Consider the following 25,049-nt stretch of genomic DNA (forward strand, 5'->3'; position numbering starts at 1 on the left):
GTTCTGGCATCAGTTGATTTAAAAAAAAAATTTACTACTGGAGTACACCTTTAATGGTTGTATAAGGAATGATCTGTCATGCTGAATGCAAGTCTGGAGATACCACAGGCCATAGAAGCTTGTTTAGGCCACGTAGGCTGCCCACAGTAGCATGAGTTGTCATGTTGAAAAACAACTCTTGGGACACTTAGGAGAAATAGCCATACAACTAGTTCTATGACCGAATAAATGGCAGGAAAAGCAGAACTCATCACTGCGTTTATTGCCATTATACTTTGCACCATGATAGACTTTGAAAGTGGGGGTGTAGGGTCAATGAAACACCTGTAGCTGGATGTTTTGGCTTGTAGCTTAAAAGAGTACTCTGGGATGGGAGTACGCCCATCATACTGCCGGCAGTAAAAAAATAAAGAGGGGAATACCTTCTGTCGCTCCCCCAGGTGCCGGTGCCGAAAACGTCACACTGCCTCTCAGCCTATCCCCGGCCGAGCCGGGACTTCGCTGCGGCTGGTGATTGGCTGAGTGCAGCATGACTCGACGACCACTGGCAACCAGAAAAAGGATCGCTGCAGAGGCTGAAGCGGGTTAATTGTTCAATATCCTGCTTAACACTCTGTAATTCTGAGGCTGTATTAACCGGCAAGGTAGGTGGCACTGGGGCGGGGGTGGTGGTGGTATGGGCCTAGCTACCGCACCTAGTGGCTCTGAGTCAGGTGCGCAAACTTCCTCTGACTCAGTCCCGGACTTTATGACTTGAATAGCAAGTCTCTTAAAAGCAGGGAAAGACAGACTGGGGTTTTGGACTGCTAACATTCTCAACTGGGCTTTGTTCCACTCGATAAATCTATCCATCATGCTTTGTTGCCCTGCTCGGGAGTTATGCCATCTAGTTTTTGAACAGTCTCTAGGGCATTCTGTAGGGCTATGGCATAAGCTCTTAAAGTCTCACCTGGCTTTTGGAGATGTACCTCTGATGGCGAATGTGACTCAAATACCTGGTAGAGTCCTTTAAAGATCTGCTCTACAGTCGCCTTCTCAGAGGCGGGCCAGGTGTAGACTTCCTCCAGTGCTGATCTCTGTAGTTGTCCTGTGAGCAACGGCACCTGTTGATTAGGAGGGAAAGAATAAAAGACAAACAAACTCTGGATCTTCTCCTTGAAATCCCTCAGGGTGATGGGGCCATGAATATCGGTGCTGACGCTGGAACACCCAGGTTGTTGATGTGGACTGCAGGCAGGACTGGCAGCATTCCGGCCACTGGGGCAACAGCGGATCCCGCTGCTGGAGATAAAGGGGCACTGTCGTGTGGTTGATCTGGAGGGCTGGGTGATGACATCTTGCAGACTTTTTTTGAGTGCGCTGTCACTTAAAGATAATTTGAGTGCGCTGTTGCTTTAAGATGCTTGGCGATATGCTGCAGAGACTTAGTCTTCACTGACTGAAACCCCCTGAGTGGCGCTCCCCCACTATGTGGCAAGTACCCAATAACGCAACTGGGCACTAGAAGGTTAATGTGACTCGCCACTGAAATCGGAGACTTGCTGAGGGAGATTGTTGTTTTATGCAGAGTCTGCACTGCAGCAGGTGCTTGAGTATAAACTGCAGAGCCGGATATAGCCGCCGGAACCACCAATATGGCTGCGCCCAGGGGACTTCCTGTTTTGGTCCGGTCGGGAAAGTCTTCCCATGTGCAACAAAGGGCAGATCCTTAGTTCCTCCTCGCAACACTGAAGAGGCATCACCGCTGGGGACTGACGTGGCGGAGCTGCGACCGCTCGCTTGCACGGGAAATGCCAGACCAGATTAACTCTTTCAGGTACTGACTTCTCACACTGCACAGTGACACTTAACAGTCTTTCCTTCATCTCCCCCTCTATTTCACAGGCACCGCTAATAAATACTTTGCAATGACAGCAGTCCCGTACACTCTTCTGGCGCAGACAGTCTTGGTCACAGTTCGGACTAGGGGGGAGAACTTGTGGCTTGTGGTAAATGGCGCACACCCGTATACTGTACATGACGCCTAAAGTTGTGGTTTCAGCAGTGCAATGCAGGGTAGATGTTATAACCCAAGGGGCAGATGTTTTTAACCCCTTCTTGTCGTGACGCCAGGATGTGGATTAGCATTAACCACCATGTTAATACCGCTGATCCTGGGCTAGGCACGGGGGCATTGAAGACACTGACACCAAGTTACGGACAAATGGTAGCTTTACTGAGGGTGGACACAGTCTATGCAGTACAGCCAATATCCCAAGGAGGTGACCAGTGACACAGGGGGACCTCGCAGGCTTGCTGGGACTTGCAGTATGTAGAGACACTTTATTGCCGGCCATGGTGACTAGACAATTGACTTGACTGATGACTGACTTGTGACTGACAAGACGATGACTTTAGCTTACTTGAGCTGACTTGTGGCTGCAGACTTAAGGCTTGAGGCCTCCAATGCTCTGGGCACACTCTGAGATGACTGCACTGGACCTCAGCAGGAATAGCAATGCGCTAAAAGAGACTGCAGCCCCTCCCCTTGTTATATAGGGGGGGCTGTGCAAGGAGCCAATGGGTCACTTGGAAGGTCACCTGGTCACTGGAGCCCTCTGAGTAACAATCATGTGGTACAAACATTTAAGAAACAGTACATTAAATGAGGCAAACCTATATACATAATGGGGGTATGCTGCAAGGGAGCCCTGGGGACATGCAGGGACTCTGCCTGACTGGGCAGAAGGACAGTACAGGGCCACATCATCCCGTACATGGACATCACACAGCATAGGAGTGTACAACAACTGAAAAGCTAATAGTAGCCAGCCAGTTAGGGTGAGCAGAGCACTAAAAGAATACTGTCCTCTACTAAGTGTAACTTGTGCGTACATCTAAGTGGTGTACCATTTTGTTCTTGTTAAAGTCGTAAGGGCCAAGATACTGTGAAAGGCCAGGCAAAAGTACACACCTGCTGGTGTTGTAGACAGATACTGTTTTAAGCGTACTGTAGCGCATTGTCCTCCCCTCATAAGTGCATACCACATATATACATCTAAGTGGTGTACCATTTTGTTTCTGTTAAAGTATTAAGGACCTAGATACTGTGAAAGGCCAGCCAAAAGTAAACACATGCTGGTGTTGTAGACAAATACTGTTTTAAGCATACTGGAGCGTATTGCACTACCCTCATATGTGCACTAAGTATGTCAGGCAGAGAAGTGCCAGGACGTGCATAGAGGAGTGGTAGAGGCCTAAATTTATCAGATAGAGGTAGCAGATGACTAGGGGCAAGTGGCAGCAGGAGTCACAGTGAGATGCCTGAGCTGCAGGTATAAGCTAGCAGTCGTGTCTCGACCAGCAACCCATCTGCTGTCATCAACTGGTTAACACGGTCATCCAGTTCATCACAAGTGACATCTGACACTCAACAGTCAACAGTCTGAAACAACCCTCAGTTGGTATGGTCCAGGAGCAGTCCCTGTCCTCCCATTACCTCAGTCCTATGCTATTCCCTCCCCCACAGAAGTATCTTATGCTGTGGGTTCAGCTCCACTATTTATTGAGGATGATCTAGAAGACAGTCAGCAGCTACTGGCCAGCCAAGAAGTGGAGGAGACATCCGCCGCTTCCTCTGCTAGGCAGGCAAGTAGTGAGGAGGAGAGTGGCGTGGGAGGTGATGTTGCCAGCGTTCAGGCTCCTGAAGCAGACACTGTTGAGGAACCGGAGGAGGACATCAGTGATGTGCAGACACAACTCGATGATGATGAAGCTGAACACACTTGGGAACCAGGTGAAGAAGGGGCTTCATCATCATCAGGAGAAGAGGGTTGCAGGTTGCCCGTGAGAGACCATCTGCTTCGTGGCAGCCTACCTTCACGGGAGGTAGTGGAACAGGGGTTCCTGTAATCGGCGGCAGTAGCAGTCAATCAGTGCAGACTGTTGGTGGGAAAATCAGCACGGCGGTGGTGTGGCAGTCTTTCATCAAGCATCCGGGGGATGTTAACCTGGCCACATGCAAGATGTGTCGGCAGAAGGTGATGTGTTGCCAGGGTCCCAATGTTGGCACTGCTGCCCTGTGTCAACATATGCAGAGTCACTATAAAGTGGCCTGGGAGAGCCGTGGCTCCGATGTGGTGGTCCAGCTTGCTGCATCACTCAGTGGCAAGCCACTACCTGTTTCAGCCAGCCAAGGGTCCACCACCTCACCTTAGGGAGCTTTGTGTCATACCCAACTTCTGTCGCTCTAGATGCTCCTGCTCCTCCTATATCTAGTCAGTCATTCCCCAGCAATCCATCAACGAAGCCATGTCCAAGAGACAACAGTATGCGCCCACTCATCCAATGGCGCAAAAGCTGAATGTGCTCCTTTCCAAGTTGCTGGTGCTGCAGTCCCTCCCTTTTCAAGTGGTGGACTCTGCACCTTTCAGAGGACTGATGGCTTGTGCAGAGCTGAGATGGAGAGTCCCAAGCCATAATTTCTTCAGAAGGCAGTACCAGCCCTGCACAATTTTGTGGAACAGAAGGTGGGCCAGTCCTTGAGCCTGTCGGTGTGTACCAAAGTGCACGGCAGCGCCGAGTGGAGCTGTAACTATGGTCAAGGACAATACATGTCCTTTACGGCCCACTGGGTGAATGTGGTTCCTGCGCAGCCACAACAGAAACTTGGACAGGTCACGCCGCTTCCGACCCCACGCTCTCAGGCCGTTTGTCTTGTGACAGTGTGTGACTCTGCCTTCTCATCCTCCACCATGTCCTCAGCCTCCACTGCACGGACAAGTCTCAGTGCCCCTCCAGCATACCATATGTGCAGGGCACGGCGGTGTCACGCTGTTCTTCACATGGTTTACCTCCGCGAATGGAGTCACACAGGGGAGGAACTGCTAAAAGTAATTCATAAAGAAATTGAATCATGGTTTACTCCACAAAACTGGAAATGGGAACCATGGGGACCGACAACGGGAAGAACATCTTGTCTGTGCTGCGACAAGGACGCCTGAGGCATGTGCCCTGCATGGCACACGTGTTCAATCTGGTTGACAAGCAGGTTCCTGAAGTGTTCCCCCATCTGCAAGACATCCTAACAATGGGACAAGGAACAAGGAAACTTTGCATGCACTTCAGCCACTCGTACACCGCAAAGCACACCCTTCTTGAGCTGCAGCATCAGAACGGTATCCCCCAACATAGTCTGATTTGCGACGTTTCCACACATTGGAATTCCACCCTCCATATGTTGGACCGACTATACGAACAGAGATAAGCCATCACCAATTTCTTGATGATCCAAGTGGATATGGGACTCCCCTGTGTAAGTTCAATGTCAACCAGTGGCAGCTCATATGTGACACCTGCCATTTGCTCAGGCCCTTTGAGGAAGCCACATTATTAGTCAGTCGCCAGGATTACGGGATGAACAACGTCATTCTATTGCTTCATTTACTACAAAATGTGTTGGAAACAATGGCTAGTCAGGGCACTGGAGACGTGGCGCCTATATCTCACATTCACATGAGCCCTGTGGGGACTGAACTGGAGGAGGAGAGGGAGGGGCACAGTGGAGCACAGTTTAGATTTCCCGAGATGGGTGGTTTTTCTAGTCATCTGACAGGAGAGGAGGAGCAGGAGCAGCTAGAGGGTTGTGAGGAAGGCGAGACAGAGGACATTTCAAAAAAATTTTGAAATCAAACAAAAGGAAAGGTGTGCAAAAAACACCACGTGCCACCCACACCACCAAGTTTTGATGTAAAGCAAAGACCTCTAAAAGGTGGAAGGGAACAACATATGGTTCATTGTAACCGGTGGGCGTAAAAACTTCCCCTGTAAGGCCCTAATCTCGCACTATTAATTCCCTTTTTGGCAAGTGTTAGGCCCCACACAGGATTCCTCCCTATTGCCACCTACAAACACTGCCATTTCCCAGGGTTTTTAGGTGGAAATAGAGAGAGTTTCCTGTGAGGGGCCACTCTTTTTAGGGCGAGTAACATTTGCCAAGAAGGGAAGTATTAGAGCGAGAGTGGGGCCTTACAGGGGAATTTTTTACCCCCACCTGCTACAATGAACAATACGTTGTTCCCTTCCACCTTTTCTAGGTAAGTGCTATTGGTCTTAAAAAGGGTGGCCCCTCACAGGAACCTCTCCCTATTTCCACCTAAAAACCCTGGGAAATGGCAGTGTTTGTAGGTGGAAATAGGGAGAGGTTCCTGTGTGGGGCCATTCTTTTTAGGGCAAGTAACGCTTGCCAATAAGGGAATTAATAATGCGAGAGTAGGATCTTACAGGGGAAGTTTTTACCCCCACCCGTTACAATCAACAATACATTGTTCCCTTCCACCTTTTAGAGGTCTTTGCATCACATCAATATTTGGTGGTGAAGGTGGTGCATGGTATTTTTTGCACACCTGTCCTTTTGTTTGATTTAAAAAAAAATTGGGGTACATATATTTTATCCTAAGAATATTATTAAAAGTTAAGTTTAAGTACCGTATATACTCGAGTATAAGCCGACCCGAATATAAGCCGAGGCCCCTAATTTCACCACAAAATCCCAGGAAAAGTTATTGACTCGAGTATAAGCCTAGGGTGGGAAAAACATCATCCCCCCTGTCATCATCCAGACCCCCGTCATTAACACCCTCATCATCACCACCCTGTCATCATCCCCCCTTCATCATCACCGCCTGTCATCATCCCCTTGTCATCATCCCACACCCCCCTTCATCATCCCCTTGTCATCATCCCCTTGTCAACATCCCACCCCCCCTTCATCACCCCCTTGTCATCATTCCACACACCCCCTTCATCATCCCCTTGTCATCATCCCAACCCCCCTTCATTATCCCCTTGTCATCATCCCACACCCCCCTTCATCATCCCCTTGTCATCATCCCACACCCCCTTCATCATTCCCTTGTCATCATCCCACACCCCCCTTCATCATCCCATTGTCATCATCCCCTTGACATCATCCCACACACCCCCTTCATCATCCCCTTGTCATCATCCCACACCCCCCTTCATCATCCCCTTGACATCATCACCACATGTCATCAGCCCCCCCCCCCACCTTCATCATCACCGCTTGTCAATGTCTGATACAGTGGTCTTCAACCTGCAGACCTCCAGATGTTTCAAAACTACAACTCCCAGAAAGCCCGGGCAGCCATCGGCTGTCCGGGCTTGCTGGGAGTTGTAGTTTTGAAACCTCTGGAGGTCCGCAGGTTGAAGACCACTGCGGCCTTCGACATCATCCAGACCCCCCACCCCCTTTAGTTCTGTACTCACTTCCGCTCGGCGGGAAGTTTGGGTGCGCTGGTCCGGTGCTGCAGGACTGTTCGGTGGGGAGGTCGTCCGGTGGGATAGTCGTTCCGGGCTGTCCATCTTCACAGGGGGGCCTCTTCTCCGTGCTTCGGACCCAGAATAGAGGCGTTGCCTTGACGACGACGCAGAGGGACGTTGCTATTGAACGTCCCTGTGCGTCATCGTCAAGGCAACGTGACTATTCCGGGGCGGGGCCGAAGCACGGAGAAGAGGCCCCCCGGTGAAGATGGACAGCCTGGAACGACTATCCCACTGGACGACCTCCCCACCGGACAGTCCTGCAGCACCGGACCAGCGCACCCTAACGTCCCGCCGAGCGGAGGTGAGTACAGAACTAAAGAGGGTGGGGGTGGGGGGTGTGGATGATGTCGAAGGCCGCAGTGGTCTTCAACCTGCGGACCTCCAGAGGTTTCAAAACTACAACTCCCAGCAAGCCCGGACAGCCGATGGCTGCCCGGGCTTTCTGGGAGTTGTAGTTTTGAAACATCTGGAGGTCTGCAGGTTGAAGACCACTGAGGGCGAAGAGTTCACTCGAGTATAAGCCAAGGGGGGTGTTTTCAGCACGAAAAATCGTGCTGAAAAGCTCGGCTTATACTCGAGTATATACGGTAATGCATATCCTCAATACTTGTGCACACTAACACTTTTATAAAAGAGACTATTTTCTTCTGCCTACATGCCTCAGCTACTATTCTGATCATGCCACACATCTGATACTAAGTTTTCCCTTTTTCACCGACCTTCGTCACTGGGTACAGGCATTGCTACCCACCGCCCCACTATGTCACCGGGTCACTTTCAGGACTCCTAATGCTGCTGATGCCACCTCCAGGCTGTCTCATACTGCCACCATATGTTCTCCTCATGCTGATACCAGCTCCAGGCTGTCTCATTCTGCCACCATATGTTCTCCTCATACTGCTGCCACCTCCAGGTTTTCTCAATCTGCAACTATATGGTCTCCTCATGCTTCCGCCACCTCCAGGCTGTGTCAATCAGCCACTATATGGTCTCCCCATGCTGCCGTCAACTCCCGGCTGTATCATTCAGCCACTATATGGTCTGCTCTTGCTGCCGCCATCTCCATGCTGTGTCATTCAGCCACTATATGGTCTCCTCATACTGATGCCACCTCCAGGCTCTGTCATTGTGCCGCTCTGCGACAGTGATTCTAATAGTGATTCCTCTGATCTGCATGTCATACTGAATAACAGTTTTATTTCACCAACCCAGCACACACCCTATGCGTGGTACAGTATGCAAAGTGTTCTACACCCCTATTGAGGCTTTCTGTAGGCCAGAAATAGCCGTTTTTAATATAGATTCGCAACGAATAAATTCGGACCGAACAACATTTTTTCGGAATCGGCTTATCGGCCGAAACGAATATTTCAAAAATTCGCTCATCTCTAATTACTTTGTAATATAATTATTGTTTTTTCCCGTTTTTTTTTTACTATTTTTTATTACAGTTATTATAATAGCAATTCTGAATATTATTTTGTACTATTTTAATACTCTTATTTTTATAATTGAATTATTATGCATGGTTATTTACTGTTCTCGATTTCATGTCATTATTGTTTATTATTACTGTTATTTTTAATGTTGTTATTAGATTATTTTTACAGCGATACAGTTATTATTAGAACATTCCACTTCGCTGCGTAACCTGTTGTTTATTTCATGAGCAGTCGGTCAGATCCCACATAACAAAATTGCTAAATGGATAAAAGACGCAGGCACAGTAAATAAAATATTTCTGTACTTGCACACTGTGGACTGGAAAATTAATTTATAGTGCAGCGGGGGAGATGCATGTATTTTCTTCTCAAGAGTCCAGATGGAGTATTTATTTTTGATGTTATTTAAGGCATTGGAAAGCTGAAGTGCATTGAGACTTATTACAAAATAAATCTCATTTGTTCTGTGACAGAAGAAGTGCTTAAATTGATTAGCAATTCACTTCAGCTTTATGATATCACATAACAAAAATGGCTGCCTCAAAAAAACGTTAGAGGTAAAATATAGCCATCCGCCAAAGAATCTCCTTTTTTAATATTTTATACAAGGGGAATTTGGGGAATTTTCTCTACATAAAAAAAAAAAAAATACATGGTTAAAATCTGTAAATCTGCAAAAATATTTAAAAATATTTAAATATTTGAGAAATGTTTTTAACCTTTTTATAGAAATCATGGCTTTAAAAAAAACACCACTAGAGGTCCCTTAACCATCCAGAACAAAATCCTGTCCAGCTGCAGCATCATCTTTGTCCCAGTTGAAGCACAGGCTAGGACAAAGTCCAGTAAATGAGGCAGGGACTAGCACTCTTGTGTGCTCACTTCTGTCCTGTCAGAATGCAGCAGAAAGGAGCAAGTTACAGACCAGTCTGCAGATGAAGAGACTAAGGGAGAAAGGTCGAGTCATGCAGTGTGAGGACAAGCGCCCTTCAAAGCACAGGATGACAAACCAAGGGAGCAAGAGAAAGAAGGTATTTGTTAGAGAAATATAGGTGCTAGGCCCAAATGTACATGATCAGGATTAGAAACTGCATAATATATATATATATATATATATATATATATATATATATATATATATATATATTATCCAGGATTAGAAAAGACAGAGAGCCAATTTGCTTCAAAAACAGCACCACACCTGTCCTCAGGTTGTGTGTGGTATTGCAGCTCAGTTCTATTGAAGTGAATAGAGCCAAGTTGTAATACTCCACATAACCAGAGGTGGTGCTGTTTTTGGAAGAAACTGGCTCTGTTTTTTTATTCTATTCCCGGATAACCCCTTTAACCTGTTGGGGACGGAGGGCGTACCTGTACACCCTCTGCCCACTCCCTTTCTATAACGCGGGGCCACGCCGCGACAACCTGTGGCTAATAGCGTGCAACACTGATCGTGGTGCCGCGCTATTAACCCTTTAGATGCGGCGTTCAAAGTTGAACGCCGAGTCTAAGATGAAAGTCAACTGCTAGCTCAGTGGGTTGTTCGGGATCGCCGATGCTAAATCGCGGCATCCCGAACAGCTGTAGGACAGCAGGGGGGTCCCCTACCTTCCTCCTGGCTGTCCGATCGCCGAATGACTGCACAGTGCCTGAGATCCAGGCATGAGCAGCCAAGCAGCAGAATCATTGATCAATGGTTTCCTATGAGAAACCAGTGATCAATGTAAAAGATCAGTGTGTGCAGTGTTATAGGTCCCCATGGGAGCTATAACACTGCAAAAAAAAAAAGTGGGAAAAAAAAAGTGAATAAAGATCATTTAACCCCTTCCCTAATAAAAGTTTGAATCACCCCCCTTTTCCCATTTAAAAAAACTTTGTAAATAAAAATACAAATAAACATATGTGATATTGCTGCGTGTGGAAATGTCCGAATTATAAAAATATATTGTTAATTAAACCGCACGGTCAATGGCGTACGCGCAAAAAAATTCCAAAGTCCAAAATAGCGTAATTTTGGTCACTTTTTATATAATGAAAAAATGTATAAAAAGCGATAAAAAAGTCAGCTAAAAACTTCAGATAAAGGTGCCAAAAATGAGCCCTCATGCCGCCCCATACACGGAACAATAAAAAAGTTATAGGGGTCAGAAGTGACAATTTGAAATGTATGCATTTTCCTGCATGTAGTTATGATTTTTTCAAGAACTACGACAAAATCAAACCTATATAAGTAGGATTTCATTTTAATCGTATGGACCTACAGAATAAATATAAAGTGTCATTTTTACAGAAAAAAAAGTACTGCGTAGAAACGGAAGCCCCCAAAAGTTACAAAATGGCGTTTTTTCTTCATTTTTGCGCACAATGATTTTTTATCTGTTTCGCTGTAGATTTTTGGGTAAAATTACTGATGTCATTACAAAGTAGAATTGGTGATGCAAAAAATAAGCAATCATATGGATTTTTAGGTGCAAAATTGAAAGGGCTATAACTTTAAAAGGTAAGGAGGAAAAAAAGAAAGTTGCAAAAACGGAAAAACTCTCCGTCCCCAAGGGGTTAAGGTTAGGGTCACACGTAATGGATCTGCAGCGTATTTTACGCTGCGGATCCGCTAGTGACCCAACCCATACTATGCCTCCAGCTGTTGCTGAAGTGGGAAAGGGGTACTCCAGTGGGAAAAACATGTTTAAAATCAACTAGTGGCAGAAAGTTATACAGATTTGTAAATGACTTCTTTTTAAAACTCTTAAAGGATATATCCTTAGAATCACGGGGGGGTCTGACCACTGGCACTCCCGGCAATCTCCTGAATGGGCCTTGGCACTCATTGAGGAGTGCGTGCTGCAGGTGGCACATATTCCATTTATTTATTTTGAAAAGACCCTTGTAGAGCACTTGGGCATCATCACGCTCCCGTAGAAATTAATGGAGTGCATGCTGTTTACCGGTAGACAATATGCCCTCCTAGGTGAGAGAGCCAGGGTTCCATTTCGGAGATCATGGGGGGTCCCAGTGGTTGGACCCACCACAATCAGCCACTTATCATCTATCCTGTGGATAGGGGATGAGTAAATTTTCGCTGGAGTACGCCTTTAATCTTTCCAGTACTTATCAGCTGCTGTATGCTCCAGAGTAAGTTGTGTAGCTCTTTCCAGTCTGACCACAGTTCTCTCTGCTCACACATCTGTCCATGTCAGGAACTGTCCAGAGCAGGAGAGGTTTAGTATGGGGATTTGCTTCTACTCTGAACAGTTCCTGACATGGACAGAGGTGTCAGCAGAGAGCACTGTGGTCAGACTGAAAAGAACTACACAACCTTATCTGCAGCATACAGCAGCTGACTGTACTGGGAGGATTAAGATTTTTAAATAGAAGTAATTTAAAAATCTGATTAACTTTCTGGCACCAGTTGATTTGAAAACATTTGTTGTTTTACTTGTTTTTGAGTACCCCAAAAAGTAGAAAATGTTTTGGTCCTCTGCTCAGTCCCATGACCTTAGGTTTATGAAATTCAGCACTTACCAAAGCAGTTGCCTTTACAAACATTTAAGAAAGAATGGATCTTCCTACAGAGCTTATTAAAGTCCAGTGTGAAGCTGTAATAGGTGCCAATTCTTAAAATAATAGATGGTGGAGGGGCAGTAGACATCGCATATCTAGATTTTTGTAAGGCTTTTGACACTGTCCCACATAGAAGACTAATACTGGGCGTGGAAACTGCGTGAATTTTTCGCTAAAATCGTACCAAGTATTCAGACGCAGATTGGCCCATTGATTTTTAATTTATGTCAAAATCATGCAACTGCAAACACACAGCAGCGGATCCAGGGGTTCACCATAGATATCTGCGGCAAACTTCCGGGAAAAAAAATGTAATATGAACAATAACTCATATACCCAATGATAAGCCAGTTTACAGTAAGCTCTCATGCTCCCCTAGTGGTGACAGCAGATAATGTTATCTTTAAATCTTTATACATGCAGAGGATCTAGAGCTGTGTAGCAGAATAAAAAAAAACTTTCATATATTCTTTGTATTGCAGAATGTGCCTTTAACAGAGGCATAATTAAAACAAAAATCTGAATAAGAAACTGCAGTTCACTACTAGAGGGCAGTATAGTTCACCTATAACATTTTCTTGGTGTTGGGCAGCTGGATATAAGATGTATTTTAGAATCCCTAAAGTTGTCTTCTCTTCTCACACATGACTCTTGGTACAGTTTAACATTTAGATAAAAAGTGGTATAATACAATCTGTGTCAGCAGTCTGCAAACTGTGGACCTCCAGATGTTGTAAAACTGCAAAAGTAATCACACACGCAAACTTTTTGACCTAGCCAAAGGCTGGGATTTGTAGTTCTGCAACAAGAATGGGTTGGCGATCATGCATGTGTTATTAGTAGAGAAAGACGATCTTTCTTGAGAACAAAAAAAAAATTGGTCACACTGAATGTCATCATGCCTGATTTACACCTGACAGGAAGTTGTGTAGTCCTCTCATTGTCAGTTTTATGTTGTCTCCAGCTCTCCTGACAGGAAGTTGTGTAGTCCTCTGATTGTCAGTGGGGTGTTGTTTTAGCAGCTCCCAGGCTTGTCCCTCTATCCTGACAGGAAGTTGTGTAGTCCTCTGATTGTCAGTGGGGTGTTGTTTTAGCAGCTCCCAGGCTTGTCCCTCTCTCCTGACAGGAAGTTGTGTAATCCTCTCATTGTCAGTGTGGTGTTTCCTCCAGCTTCCTGGCTCCTCCCTCTCTTGTGATAGAAAGTTGTGCTGTCCTTTCATTGTCAGTATGGTGTTGTCTCCAGCTCCCCAGCTTCTACCTCTCTCAGGACAGGAAGTTGGATAGTTCTTTTATTGTCAGTGTGTGTTGTCTCCCGCTCCCCGGCTTCTCCCACTCTCCTGACAGGAAGTTGTGCAGTCCTCTCATTGTCAGTGTGCTGTTGTCTCAGCAGCTCCCTGGTTCCACCCTTGCTCCTGACAGGAACTTGTGTAGTCCTCTCATTATCATTGTGGTGTTGTCTCCAGCTTGCCAGCTCCTCCCTCTCTCCTGATAGGAAGTTAGATAGTCCTCTCATTGTCGGTGTGGCGTTGTCTTCAGCTCCCCGGATTCCTCCTCTCTCTTGACAGGAAGTTGCGTAGTCATCTTATTGTTAATGTAGTGTTGTCTCAGCAGCTCCCCTTCTTTTTCCTTTCTTCTGAAACAACACATCATCCTCAGGAGGTATGGCATGATCATGTCTCTGAGTTCTAGACCTCCCCAAGTGATGTAACCAACTCTGCTCATCCACTACAGCTACATCAAAATCCCCTTCTCATATACAAATATAGATATTTATTGGGACATTTAGGGAATAATGAGGTGAGGTTACAGCATGCTGCCTTGTGTGAAGAAATGCCACAGGCAGAGAAGAAGACAGGGAATGAATATCAGGTGCTGCAAATTCACTGATAGTCCATAGTCAAAGTGCAACAGTCTGCTGTGAAACGAGATGTTCTGCTACAGCTCTGGACAGGGAACTGGCAGGATTGGTGTGAAAGGGGAGAAGGCAGGGTGGGAGGGCTATTATGAAGAGCTGAGGAAAAGTGTGTTCTGGGAAGCGTAGTACTGAGCAACTGCGCAATCAGAAAGTACAGGACTGAAACCCCCAAAACAAGTGTTTTTTTTGTTTTTTTTGGGGGGGGGGGGTTCAGAGCTGGTGCAAACAGGTATTAATTCTTAGAGAAACATGGTGGTATCATTAGTCTAATAGACATTGGGGCATTTTTGGGGCTCTATATGGTGTCATACCTTGTGCTTTATGAGGGGGGGGGGGGGTTATAATTGCTTTCCAGATGTTGTAAAACTGCAACTCCAAGCATGCCCGGACAGCCTTCGGCTGTCCGGGCATGCTGGTAGTTGTAGTTTTGCAACGGCTGGAGGCACTCTGGTTGAGAAAGTGCAATGATATTGGTTCAAAATATTATAATGGACAGACGCTCTACTCGAACGGCAATGGGACCACTGCTTGGCCTGTACCCTCAGCTCTACCCTCAGCAGTACTCAATGTTACTATCTCCAGTACCCAGCTCTACCCTTCCATCCATCAGACACTGGCTCATGGCATGTAGTTTAGCAATGGCTGGAGGCACACTGTCTTGGGAAACTCTGCTTTAATATAACAAAGAGGAAAAAAACAAGGAATCTGCCATGCTATCAGGCAGGTTATTGGATCTGTTTGTATCATTCAAATTAGATGTGACAAAAGCCGCGACTTCCTTCACGTGCCAGCGAGGTGACCTGTCAGAGCTGTAATTTGATTGTCTCACTGTACAACAATTTAATAATGCATGATAGCGTACAATCTGAGATGTAAGCACAACCAGGAATTTACATCCGCTTACAAGATATTTTTTTCTATTTTATTTATGTTTAAATATATATAAATGTGTGTGTGTATATATATATATATATATATATAAATATATATATATATATATATACATATATATATATATATACAGTCATGGGGCCGTAAATGTTGGCACCCCTGAAATTTTTTAAGAAGATGAAGTATTTCTCACAGAAAAGGATTGCAGTAACACATGTTTTGCTATACACATGTTTATTCCCTTTGTGTGTATTGGAACTAAACAAAAAATATGGAAGAAAAAAAGCAAATTGGACATAATGTCACCAAACTCCAAAAATGGGCTGGACAAAATTATTGGCACCCTTAACTTAATATTTGGTTCCACACCCTTTTGAAAAAATAACTGAAATCAGTGTTTTCTATAACTATCAATAACCCGTTGGGGACAGAGGGCGCATAGATGACTGCTGAAATCATGTGCCAATGCCGTCCCGTGCCAATGCCGTGCCAATGCCCAGGGGGGTCCTCCCCTCCCCCCACAACGGCGATTTGCGGCTATTCCAGGTCATACGGATCTACGGTGACCCAGAAAACAAGGAGGATCGGGGTTGTCCAGGAAACCCACGATCCCCCTGAAGGGATAGGAGTGAGGTGGCAGGGGTGCCACCCCTTCTATCCCTGCTATTGGTGGTCTAGAAGCGATGACCAATAGCAGATCGGGGGCGGGGGGGGGGGGTTAACTTTCGGTTTCCCCGTTCTGCCCACCCACAATAGGCCGGGCAGGACGGGGAAACCGAGGAGGACTGGCGCCAAAGATCCACTTACCCATCAGCGGTGGTAGAGGCGACGATCGGCGGCAGAAAAGGACGGCGATGCGGCTCCCTGAATCCTACCGAAGACGGTGAGTTGCCAAGCAACATCTGGAGGGCTACAGTTTGAGACCACTGTATAGTGGTCTCTAAACTGTAGCCCTTTAGATGTTGCAAAACCACAACTCCCAGCATGCCCTGACAGCTGTTTGCTGTCTGGGCATGCTGGGATTTGTAGTTTTGCAACATCTGGAGATCAGTTTTGAGATCACTGTGCAGTGGTTTCTAAACCTTGGCCCTTAAGATCTTGCAAAACTACCATGCTGTCTCGGCATGCTGGGAGTTGTAGTTGCGTACCTCCAGCTGTTGCATAACTACATCTCCCAGCATGCCGTTTGGTGATCAGTACATGATGGGAGTTGTCGTTTTGCAACAGCTGGAGGCACACTGGTTGGGAAAATACTGAGTTAGGTAACAGAACCTAACAGAAGGTTTTCATACCAGTGTGCCTCCAGCTGTTGCAAAAGTATAACTCCCAGCATGCACGGTCTGTCAGTACATGCTGGGTGTTGTAGTTTTGAAACAGCTGGAGGTTTGCCCCCCCCCCCATGTGAATGTACAGGGTACAGGCAAATTTTCCACCGCAGCGCAAACTCCTAGCGGGAAACTTACCGTAAACCGCCGCCAGTGTGATTGTACCCTAAAAACACTACACTACACTACACTAACACATAATAAAGGGTAAAACACTAAATGTACACCCCCTTACACTGTCTACCCCCCCCCCCCCAATAAAAATGAAAAGGTATCGTACGGCAGTGGTTTCAAAATGGAGCCTCCAGCCACTGACTGTCCAGGCATGCTGGGAGTTCAGCAACAGCTGGAGCCACCCTGTTCGGGAATCACTGGCATAGAATACCCCTATGTCCACCCCTATGCAATTCCTAATTTAGTCCTCAAATACGCATGGCGCTTTCTCAATTTGGAGCCCTGTCGTATTTCAAAGAAACAGTTTAGGGCCACATATGGGGTATTTCCGTACTCGGGAGAAATTACACTACAAATTTTGGGGGGCTTTTTGTCCTTTTACATCTTATGAAAAGGAAAAGTTGGGGTCTACACCAGCCTGTTAGTGTAAAAAAAAAAAAAGTACATTAACATGCTGGTGTTGCCCCATACATTTTATTTTCACAAGAGGTAAAAGGAAAAAAAGACCCCCAAAATTTGTATGGAAATACCCCATATGTCAGCGTAAAATGCTCTGCGGGCGCACAACAAGGCTCAGGATTGCGAACGCACTATGTACATTTGAGGCCTAAATTGGTGATTTGAACAGAGGTGGGTGATTTTATAGCGGTTCTGACATAAACGCAAAAAATGAATACCTACGTGTGACTAGTGTTGCTCATGAATATTCGAAATTCGAATATTCCTCTCGAATATCGCATATTTGCAAATTCGCGAATATTATGAATTTTGCGATTTAAATTCGCTATTACGAATATTCGTCTTTTTTTCAAACTGTTTTAAAAACTGAGCACATTGTAGGGATCTCCTTCGACTGATAAATGCAATGCTTATATAATTTCATTAAAGACCCAGGGATGAGACTGTGAGGCGAAAGGTTTATGCATGCAAATATTCGCATTGCGAATATTCGCAATACGAATATTTGCAATGCGAATATTCGTGGAAATTCCTCCCTACTTATGCCTGTGAGCCAATGAGAGTTCTGCAAGCACAGTTGTCAGAGCTTAGCAACGTCCCTAGCAACGTCCCATGATGTTATAGCGCACATGTGCAGACGAGCGAAATTTCGCTATTAATTTCGAATTCGCAATAGCGAAATTTCGCTATTCAAAAAACGTCACGAATATAACGAATATTTGAATTTCACGAATATGGGACGAATATTCGTCCTCATATTCGCGAAATATCGCGAATTTGAATATGGCATATGCCGCTCATCACTACGTGTGACTCCATTTTGGAAACTACTCCCCTCATGGAACGTAACAAGGGGTATAGTGAGCCTTAACACCCCACAGGTGTTTGACAAATTTTCGTTAAAGTTGGATGGGAAAATGAAGTAAAAAACTTTTTTTCGCTAAAATGCTGGTGTAACCCTAAAAAATACCCCCAAAATTTGTAACCCCATTTCTTCTGAGTAAGAACATAGCCCATATGTGGATGTAAAGTGCTCTGCGGATGCACTACAATGCTCAGAAGAGAGGGAGCGTCATTGGGATTTTGAAGAGAAAATTTGTGGGGATGTGAAGGCCATGTGTGTTTACAAAGCCCCCATAGTGCCAGAACAGTGGACCCCCCCCCCCATATGTGACCCTATTTTGGAAACTACACCCCCCACGGAATGTCATAAGGGGTGCAGTGAGAATTTACGTCCCACAGGTGTCTGGCAGATTTTTGGAACAGTGGTCCGTGAAAATGAAAAATATAATTTTTCATTTGCACAGCCCACTGTTCCAAAGATCTGTCAAACGCCAGTGGGGTGTAAATGCTCACTGCATTTTGTATGATGGTGGTCTCATAATTCTTATGTGTTTTTTGCCCCAAGATTTGTTTTTAACAGCACACAAAATTAATGTTTTTTTCCCAGGTTGCAGTGCGGCTTAAGACATTACATCACTAATCAGGTGATCAGAGGGAATCTGTCTTTTCTTCAATGGACAGAGCGGCCGCTGGGTGGCAGGAAGATCATTCTGTGTTTGCAACAGCTGGAGGCACCCTGGTCAGAAAAAACTGGTCTATTGCATTGACGAGAACACAGGTGTGGGTGGGGTGGCTGATGTATGGGAGGGAGAAAAGTGACCTCACACTTACAAACAAGGATTGATGGAATTTGTAGTTTAGGGGAACATACATCCAACGGGAAATAGCCAGTTTACAAAAAGATAGCCACAGCATTATGGTAATCTCCCAACATAGTAATTTAGCCCCAAGGCAAGCGCGTATCTTTTCTAATCATGTCCATTAGTGTCTGGCCGACCTTATGGTAGATAACCCCTTTAATTTAACTATTCTATAATTTTAGTCGACATATCAGTAACATGTGACCAAGTTTAATCAAAATATGGCCAGCTGTTTGAAAGTGATGGTAGAACATACATACCCACATACATATACATACACATATAAACAGTACACACATACATAAACACATGTATACATACACACATATTCTTCTGTTCTTCAATTATCCTTCTCTAACTATATGGTGAGTCGATGACCGGGGCTTCTGTACCTACGTGCACCACTAACTGCAGTTTATTCCCTCAAAGTGTTCTGTTCTTCTGGATATTTTAGCTAGATAGATAATACATACACTGCTCAAAAAAATAAAAATAAAGGGAACACTAAGATAACACATCCTAGATCTGAATGAATGAACTAATCATATGAAATACTTTCGTCTTTACATAGCTGAATGTGCTGACAACAAAATCACACAAAAATTATCAATGGAAATCAAATTTATCAACCCATGGAGGTCTGGACATGGAGTCACACTCAAAATCAAAGTGGAAAACCCCACTACAGGCTGATCCAACTTTATGTAATGTCCTTAAAACAAGTCACAATGAGGCTCAGTAGTGTGTGTGGCCTCCACGTGCCCGTATGACCTCCCTACAATGCCTGGGCATGCTCTTGATGAAGTGGCGGATGGTCTTCTGAGGGATGTCCTCCCTGACCTGGACTAAAGCATCCGCCAACTCCTGGACAGTCTGTGGTGTCACGTGGCGTTGGTGAATGGAGCGAGACATGATGTCCCAGATGTGCTCAATCAGATTCAGGTCTGGGGAACGGGCGGGCCAGTCCATAGCATCAATGCCTACCTCTTACAGGAACTGCTGACACACTCCAGGCACATGATGTCTAGCATTGTCTTGCATTAGGAGGAACCCAGGGCCAACTGCACCAGCATATGGTCTCACAAGGGGTCTGAGGATCTCATCTTGGTACCTAATGGCAGTCAGGCTACCTCTGGCAAGCACATGGAGGGCTGTGTGGCCCCCCCAAAGAAATGCCACCCCACACCATTACTGACCCACCGCCAAACCAGTCATGCTGGAGGATGTTGCAGGCAGCAGAACATTCTCCACGGTGTCTCCAGACTCTGTCACGTCTGTCACATGTGTTCAGTGTGAACCTGCTTTCATTTGTGAAGAGCACAGGGCACCAGTGGCGAATTTGCTAGTCTTGGTCTTCAAATGTAAAACATCCTGCACGGTGTTGGGCTGTAAGCACAAGCCCCACCTGTGGATGTTGGGCCCTCAAACCACCCTCATTTGTGGCCTGCTGGAGGTCATTTTGCAGGGCTCTGGCAGTGCAACTCCTTCTCCTCCTTCTACAAAGGTTGAGGTAGTGGTCCTGCTGCTGGGTTGTTGCCCTCCTATAGCCTCCTCCACGTCTCCTGATGTACTGGCCTGTCTCCTGGTAGCACCTCCATGCTCTGGACACTATGCAGACAGACACAGCCAACCTTCTTGCCACAGCTGGCATTGATGTGCCATCCTGGATGAGTTGCACTACCTGAGCCACTTGTGTGGGTTGTAGACTCCGTCTCATGCCACCACTAGAGTGAAAGCACCGCCAACATTCAAAAGTGACCAAAACATCAGCCAGGAAGCATAGGGACTGAGTAGTGGTCTGTGGTCACCACCTGCAGAACCCCTCCTTTATTGGGGGTGTCTTGCTAATTTCCTATAATTTCCACCTGTTGTCTGTTCCATTTGCACAACAGGATGTGAGATTGATTGTCAATCAGTGTTGCTTCCTGAGTGGACAGTGGGATTTCACAGAAGTGTCATTGACTTGGAGTTACATTGTGTTGTTTAAGTGTTCCCTTTATCTTTTTGAGCAGTGTAGATAGATATGATAGATAGATAGATATGATATGATATGGATAGATAGATAGAAAGACAACCGACAGATAGATGTGAAATATATATGAAATAGATATCAAATAGATACATTTTAAATAAATGGATGCTATTTAGTTTTTCCTCATATGGGGCCTTATAACTTTTACAAGTTTGAAAAATATTTACTTTTATATATTTACAAACATGATTTTTTTTTCCCCCCTGTAAGAAGAATTTGTGGTGTCAGCCGGTAATATTGAGCGGATCTAAGACCATAATTAAGGGTCTCTACTACTCCAACTTGACGCTGTTATAAGACTTTTGCAATTAACTACTTAAATGCATCGTAACACTCGCTTCCGTGACAGGGAACTATTGATTTTTTAATCATTTTCCAGTCTTCTCCCAGCACAAATAAATGTACTACAGTTACAGTTAATGCACTGTGTACATAAAACAGTGCCTGCGCACAATTTATTATGCCGGGATGAAAACATACATGCAGGGCCAAGGCTATTGAAACAAAATCATTGAAACATTTTTAGACATTGTTTATTGTATTTTATTTTATTTTCATTTATTTCTTTTTTCATCTATTCTGTAACAGACATAAATGCATGCAGAAGAGAAAGCTGAGACTTACAGTAAAGTGGAGGAAATGTGTGGCTGAGACTAGATTCCAAAAGGTGTCACTATAGCACCTTGGACTATGTGATCTTTCACAGGACTTTGATCTGGCAAAAGCTTCTGAATTGAGATCTCTATTGTATTATGTGCGGGGCATGTGAGGTCCATAGAGGTAAAAATCCCATAACATGCCAATAATATTCTGTAAGGTTTATAGCCAGTGGTCATTTAGAATGAAATCATCGAATAATGTGAGTAAAATGAATGCAAGCGAATGGTCATTATATTGTTCTGTAGAAAAACAGAAATCTTCTGCTTGTCGTGAGCAGATTTAGATTAAAGGCTAAATATGAGACAGACTGAGAGAGAGAGATGGATGAAGAAAACAAAGAGAGGGAGGAAGAGTAAATATTTTTATTTCGAAATATAAAAAAAAAATCGGGAGTATCAGGATCATCAATAAAAGCTATTAAAGTTGCCATGCATTTTCAAATAACTACATTTCACATTTAAATATTCCTAAAATAATAATAATAATCTAGTCCAGAATGTACTGGTACCCAGAGTGACAAGCTTTTGAAGGTCAAGAGGGGCAAAAAGGGGCGACTTTTGGAATTAAACCAAATTTTATATTGTGAGGTTTAATTTGTCCGGTGTCGCTGTCATCACAGTACAAGTCTGTTTGGTAGTTAGGTGGTTGGTTCTTTCCCTTGAATAATGTTTTCTCTTCTATCGGTCCTTTTTTGTTTTTTTATAGTTTCAGTATTTTAATATATAAAGTTGTTTAACTGCTGTCAGGCTGTGATTCCTGATTCCCCAGCCAAACGATAAAGCCTGTGAGTCCTGTTTCTACAGCTCTCTTAGAGAGAAAGCCTGTGAGTCCTGTTTCTACAGCTCTCTCAGAGAGAAAGCCTGTGAGTCCTGTTTACTCTGCCGATTGATAGCAAAAGCCTGTGAGTCTCCTTTAACTGCCATTCTCCTAACTCACAGAGAAAGCCTGTGAATCCTATGCCCTCTCCCACTCATAGAAAAAGCTTGTGAGTCCTGCTGTCCCCACCAACTCATACAGAAAGCCTTTGCGTCTTGCTTTTTTTGCCCAGTCTTAACTATCCCCTGCCATCTCAAAGAGAAATCCTGTGAGTTCCCCCTCCAAACTATAGAGAAAGCCTGTGAGTCCTGTCCCCCCCCCCAGTCATAGAGAGAGGCTGTGAGTCCTGATTTCCCCACCCAGTCATAGAGAAAGCCTGTGAGTCCTGCTTCCCTTGCTCATTCATAGTTAAAGCCTGTGAGTCCTGCTTCACCTACCTTTCCCCTTATTTACAGAAAAAGCCTGTAAATCCTATTCCCCCACCCACTCATACAGAAAGCCTGTGAGCCCTGCTTCTGCTCTCTTATAGAGAAAGCCTGTAAGTGCTTCTTCTTCTCCCTTATAGAGAAAGCCTGTGAGTCCTGTTTATCCTGCTCACTCATACAGACAGCCTGTGAGTCCTGCTTTTTCCCCCACTCCTAGAGATAACCTGTGAGTCCTGCTTCCCTGCCTACTCATTGAGAAAGCCTATGAGTCCTGCTTTCTCTGCCCACTCATACAGAAAGCCTGTGAGTCCTCCTTTCTCCGCCCACTCATACAGAAAGCCTGTGAGTCCTGCTTTTTCCCCCACTCCTAGAGATAACCTGGAGTCCTGCTTCCCTGCCTACTCATACAGAAAGCCTATGAGTCCTGCTTTCTCTGCCCACTCATACAGAAAGCCTGTGAGTCCTCCTTTCTCTGCCCACTCATACAGAAAGCCTGTGAGTCCTCCTTTCTCTGCCCACTCATACAGGAAGCCTGTGAGTCCTGCTTTCTTGCCCACTTTTAGAATAAGCCTGTGAGCTCTGCTTGCCTACCAACTTATAGTTAAAGCCTGTGACTCCTGCTAACCCTGACCACTCCTAGAGAAAGTCTGCGAATCCTGATTTCCTTGGTCACTCATAGTGAAAGTGTATGCTTCTTCCCCAACTTACAGAGAAAGCATGTGAGTCTTTTTTTCCCACCCACTCATGGAGAAAGCCTGTAAGCAGAGCTACTCTGTCCAGAGCTGTAGCCTACTCGCTTCATCAATGTGGTCGCTACACAAGCAATGGAGTAGCTCTGGACTTGGCTATTCACACAGATGGAAGGAGAGGTGAATATTGATGAAGGGGTAGCTTGGACAGGAGGGAGATGCTGGCACAATCATTGCTTAATTTGCATTAATAATGTCCCCATTGCTTTTTGTGGGATTTTTTTATTAGCTGCATTACTTTGCTCGATTCATGCTAAGATATAGCAGATCTTCAACTTTTCTGGGAAAATGCAGCAGATAGAAGGAAGGGAAGATATATACTATAGGGTTATATCCTCGAATTGTTAAGGGCTTATACGGCATTTACCTGATTGTTAGAATTTCTTTAACAACTTAGAACAAACTTGGTCTATGCCACACTAACAGTGTATCTGGTGTTGTCCGGTCTTCTTACCTAAACCTTGTGGGAGAGGAAAACCAACAATAAAGGTCTTGTTCTCATATCCTGATCTCATATCCTGACCTCATATCCCAACTTCATGTGTCATCCTCCTATCTCGTCATCATATCCCATTGTAAAGTTTCCATTTTTATATCCCAGCATCATATCCTGACTTCATATCTTGTCCTCCTATCCCGCTGACATATTCCATTCCTCCCTTATATCTCATCCTCATATCCCAACCTCCTAGCCTGTCCTCAAGTGGGGCTGAGCTGAGATGAAGACATTGTAGGCCACAAATAGAAGGAGGCATAGCTTTGTACAGCGGTTGAGTGGGCATGCCTTGTGTGCAGGGGTTGAGTGGGCATGCCTTGTGTGCAGGGGTTGAGTGGGCATGCCTTGTGTGCAGGGGTTGAGTGGGCATGCCTTTTGTGCAGGGGTTGAGTGGGCATGCCTTGTGGGAGGAGGCATGGCTTGCAAGCCAGACCGACATAGTCACTCGGAGATGCAAAGCTTGTGAGCTGTGATGAAGAGATTGTGGTTGAAGGACCTGTTATGTGGGTGAAGGACCTGTGATGTGGGTGTAGCAAGTAAGCTACAGCACTGGACAGAGTAGATCTGCTTACAGGCTTTCTCAATGAGTGGGTGGGAAAATAGGACTTACATGCTTTCTCTGTATTGGGGAAGAAGCATACAGTCCTATGGACTTTTTTGCCTTTAGCTGAAACAAAAAAAGGGCTAAAAATAGAAGGGGTGTGGCTTGTGGTAGGGGTGTGGCTTGCAAGCTGGATCAACACACTCACCAGGAGATGTAGAGCGGAGCTTGTGGAGTAAGGTACCAGAAGTCCTATAGACTTGCATGGGACTTTAGGCAAAAACCCTGACCCTCGCAAATTGGGGTATGTTAGGGTTAAGTTTTATTTAAGTTGACATATAAGTAACATGTGACCAGGTTTCATCAAAATATCTCTAGCTGTTTGAAAGTGATGATGCAAGATTCTCACACACACATACACATTTATCAAAACCTGCCCAAAGGATAAGTTGTCCAGTTGTCCATAGCAACCAATCAGATCACTTTTCATTTTTGAAATGGCCTCTGAAAAATCAAAGAAGCAATCTTATTGGTTGT

The 25,049-nt window shown here is 45.1% G+C and overlaps 1 protein-coding gene across 3 annotated transcripts in view; it reads right to left on the bottom strand.

The window, feature by feature from the left end:
- The window catches only part of USH2A (usherin), a 1,021,568-nt gene that overhangs the window by 715,786 nt on the left and 280,733 nt on the right, over positions 1-25,049 (bottom strand). The window lies entirely within an intron of this gene.

This window comes from Hyla sarda, chromosome 3 (assembly GCF_029499605.1).
Source record: "Hyla sarda isolate aHylSar1 chromosome 3, aHylSar1.hap1, whole genome shotgun sequence".
Classification (NCBI taxonomy): Eukaryota; Metazoa; Chordata; class Amphibia; order Anura; family Hylidae; genus Hyla; species Hyla sarda.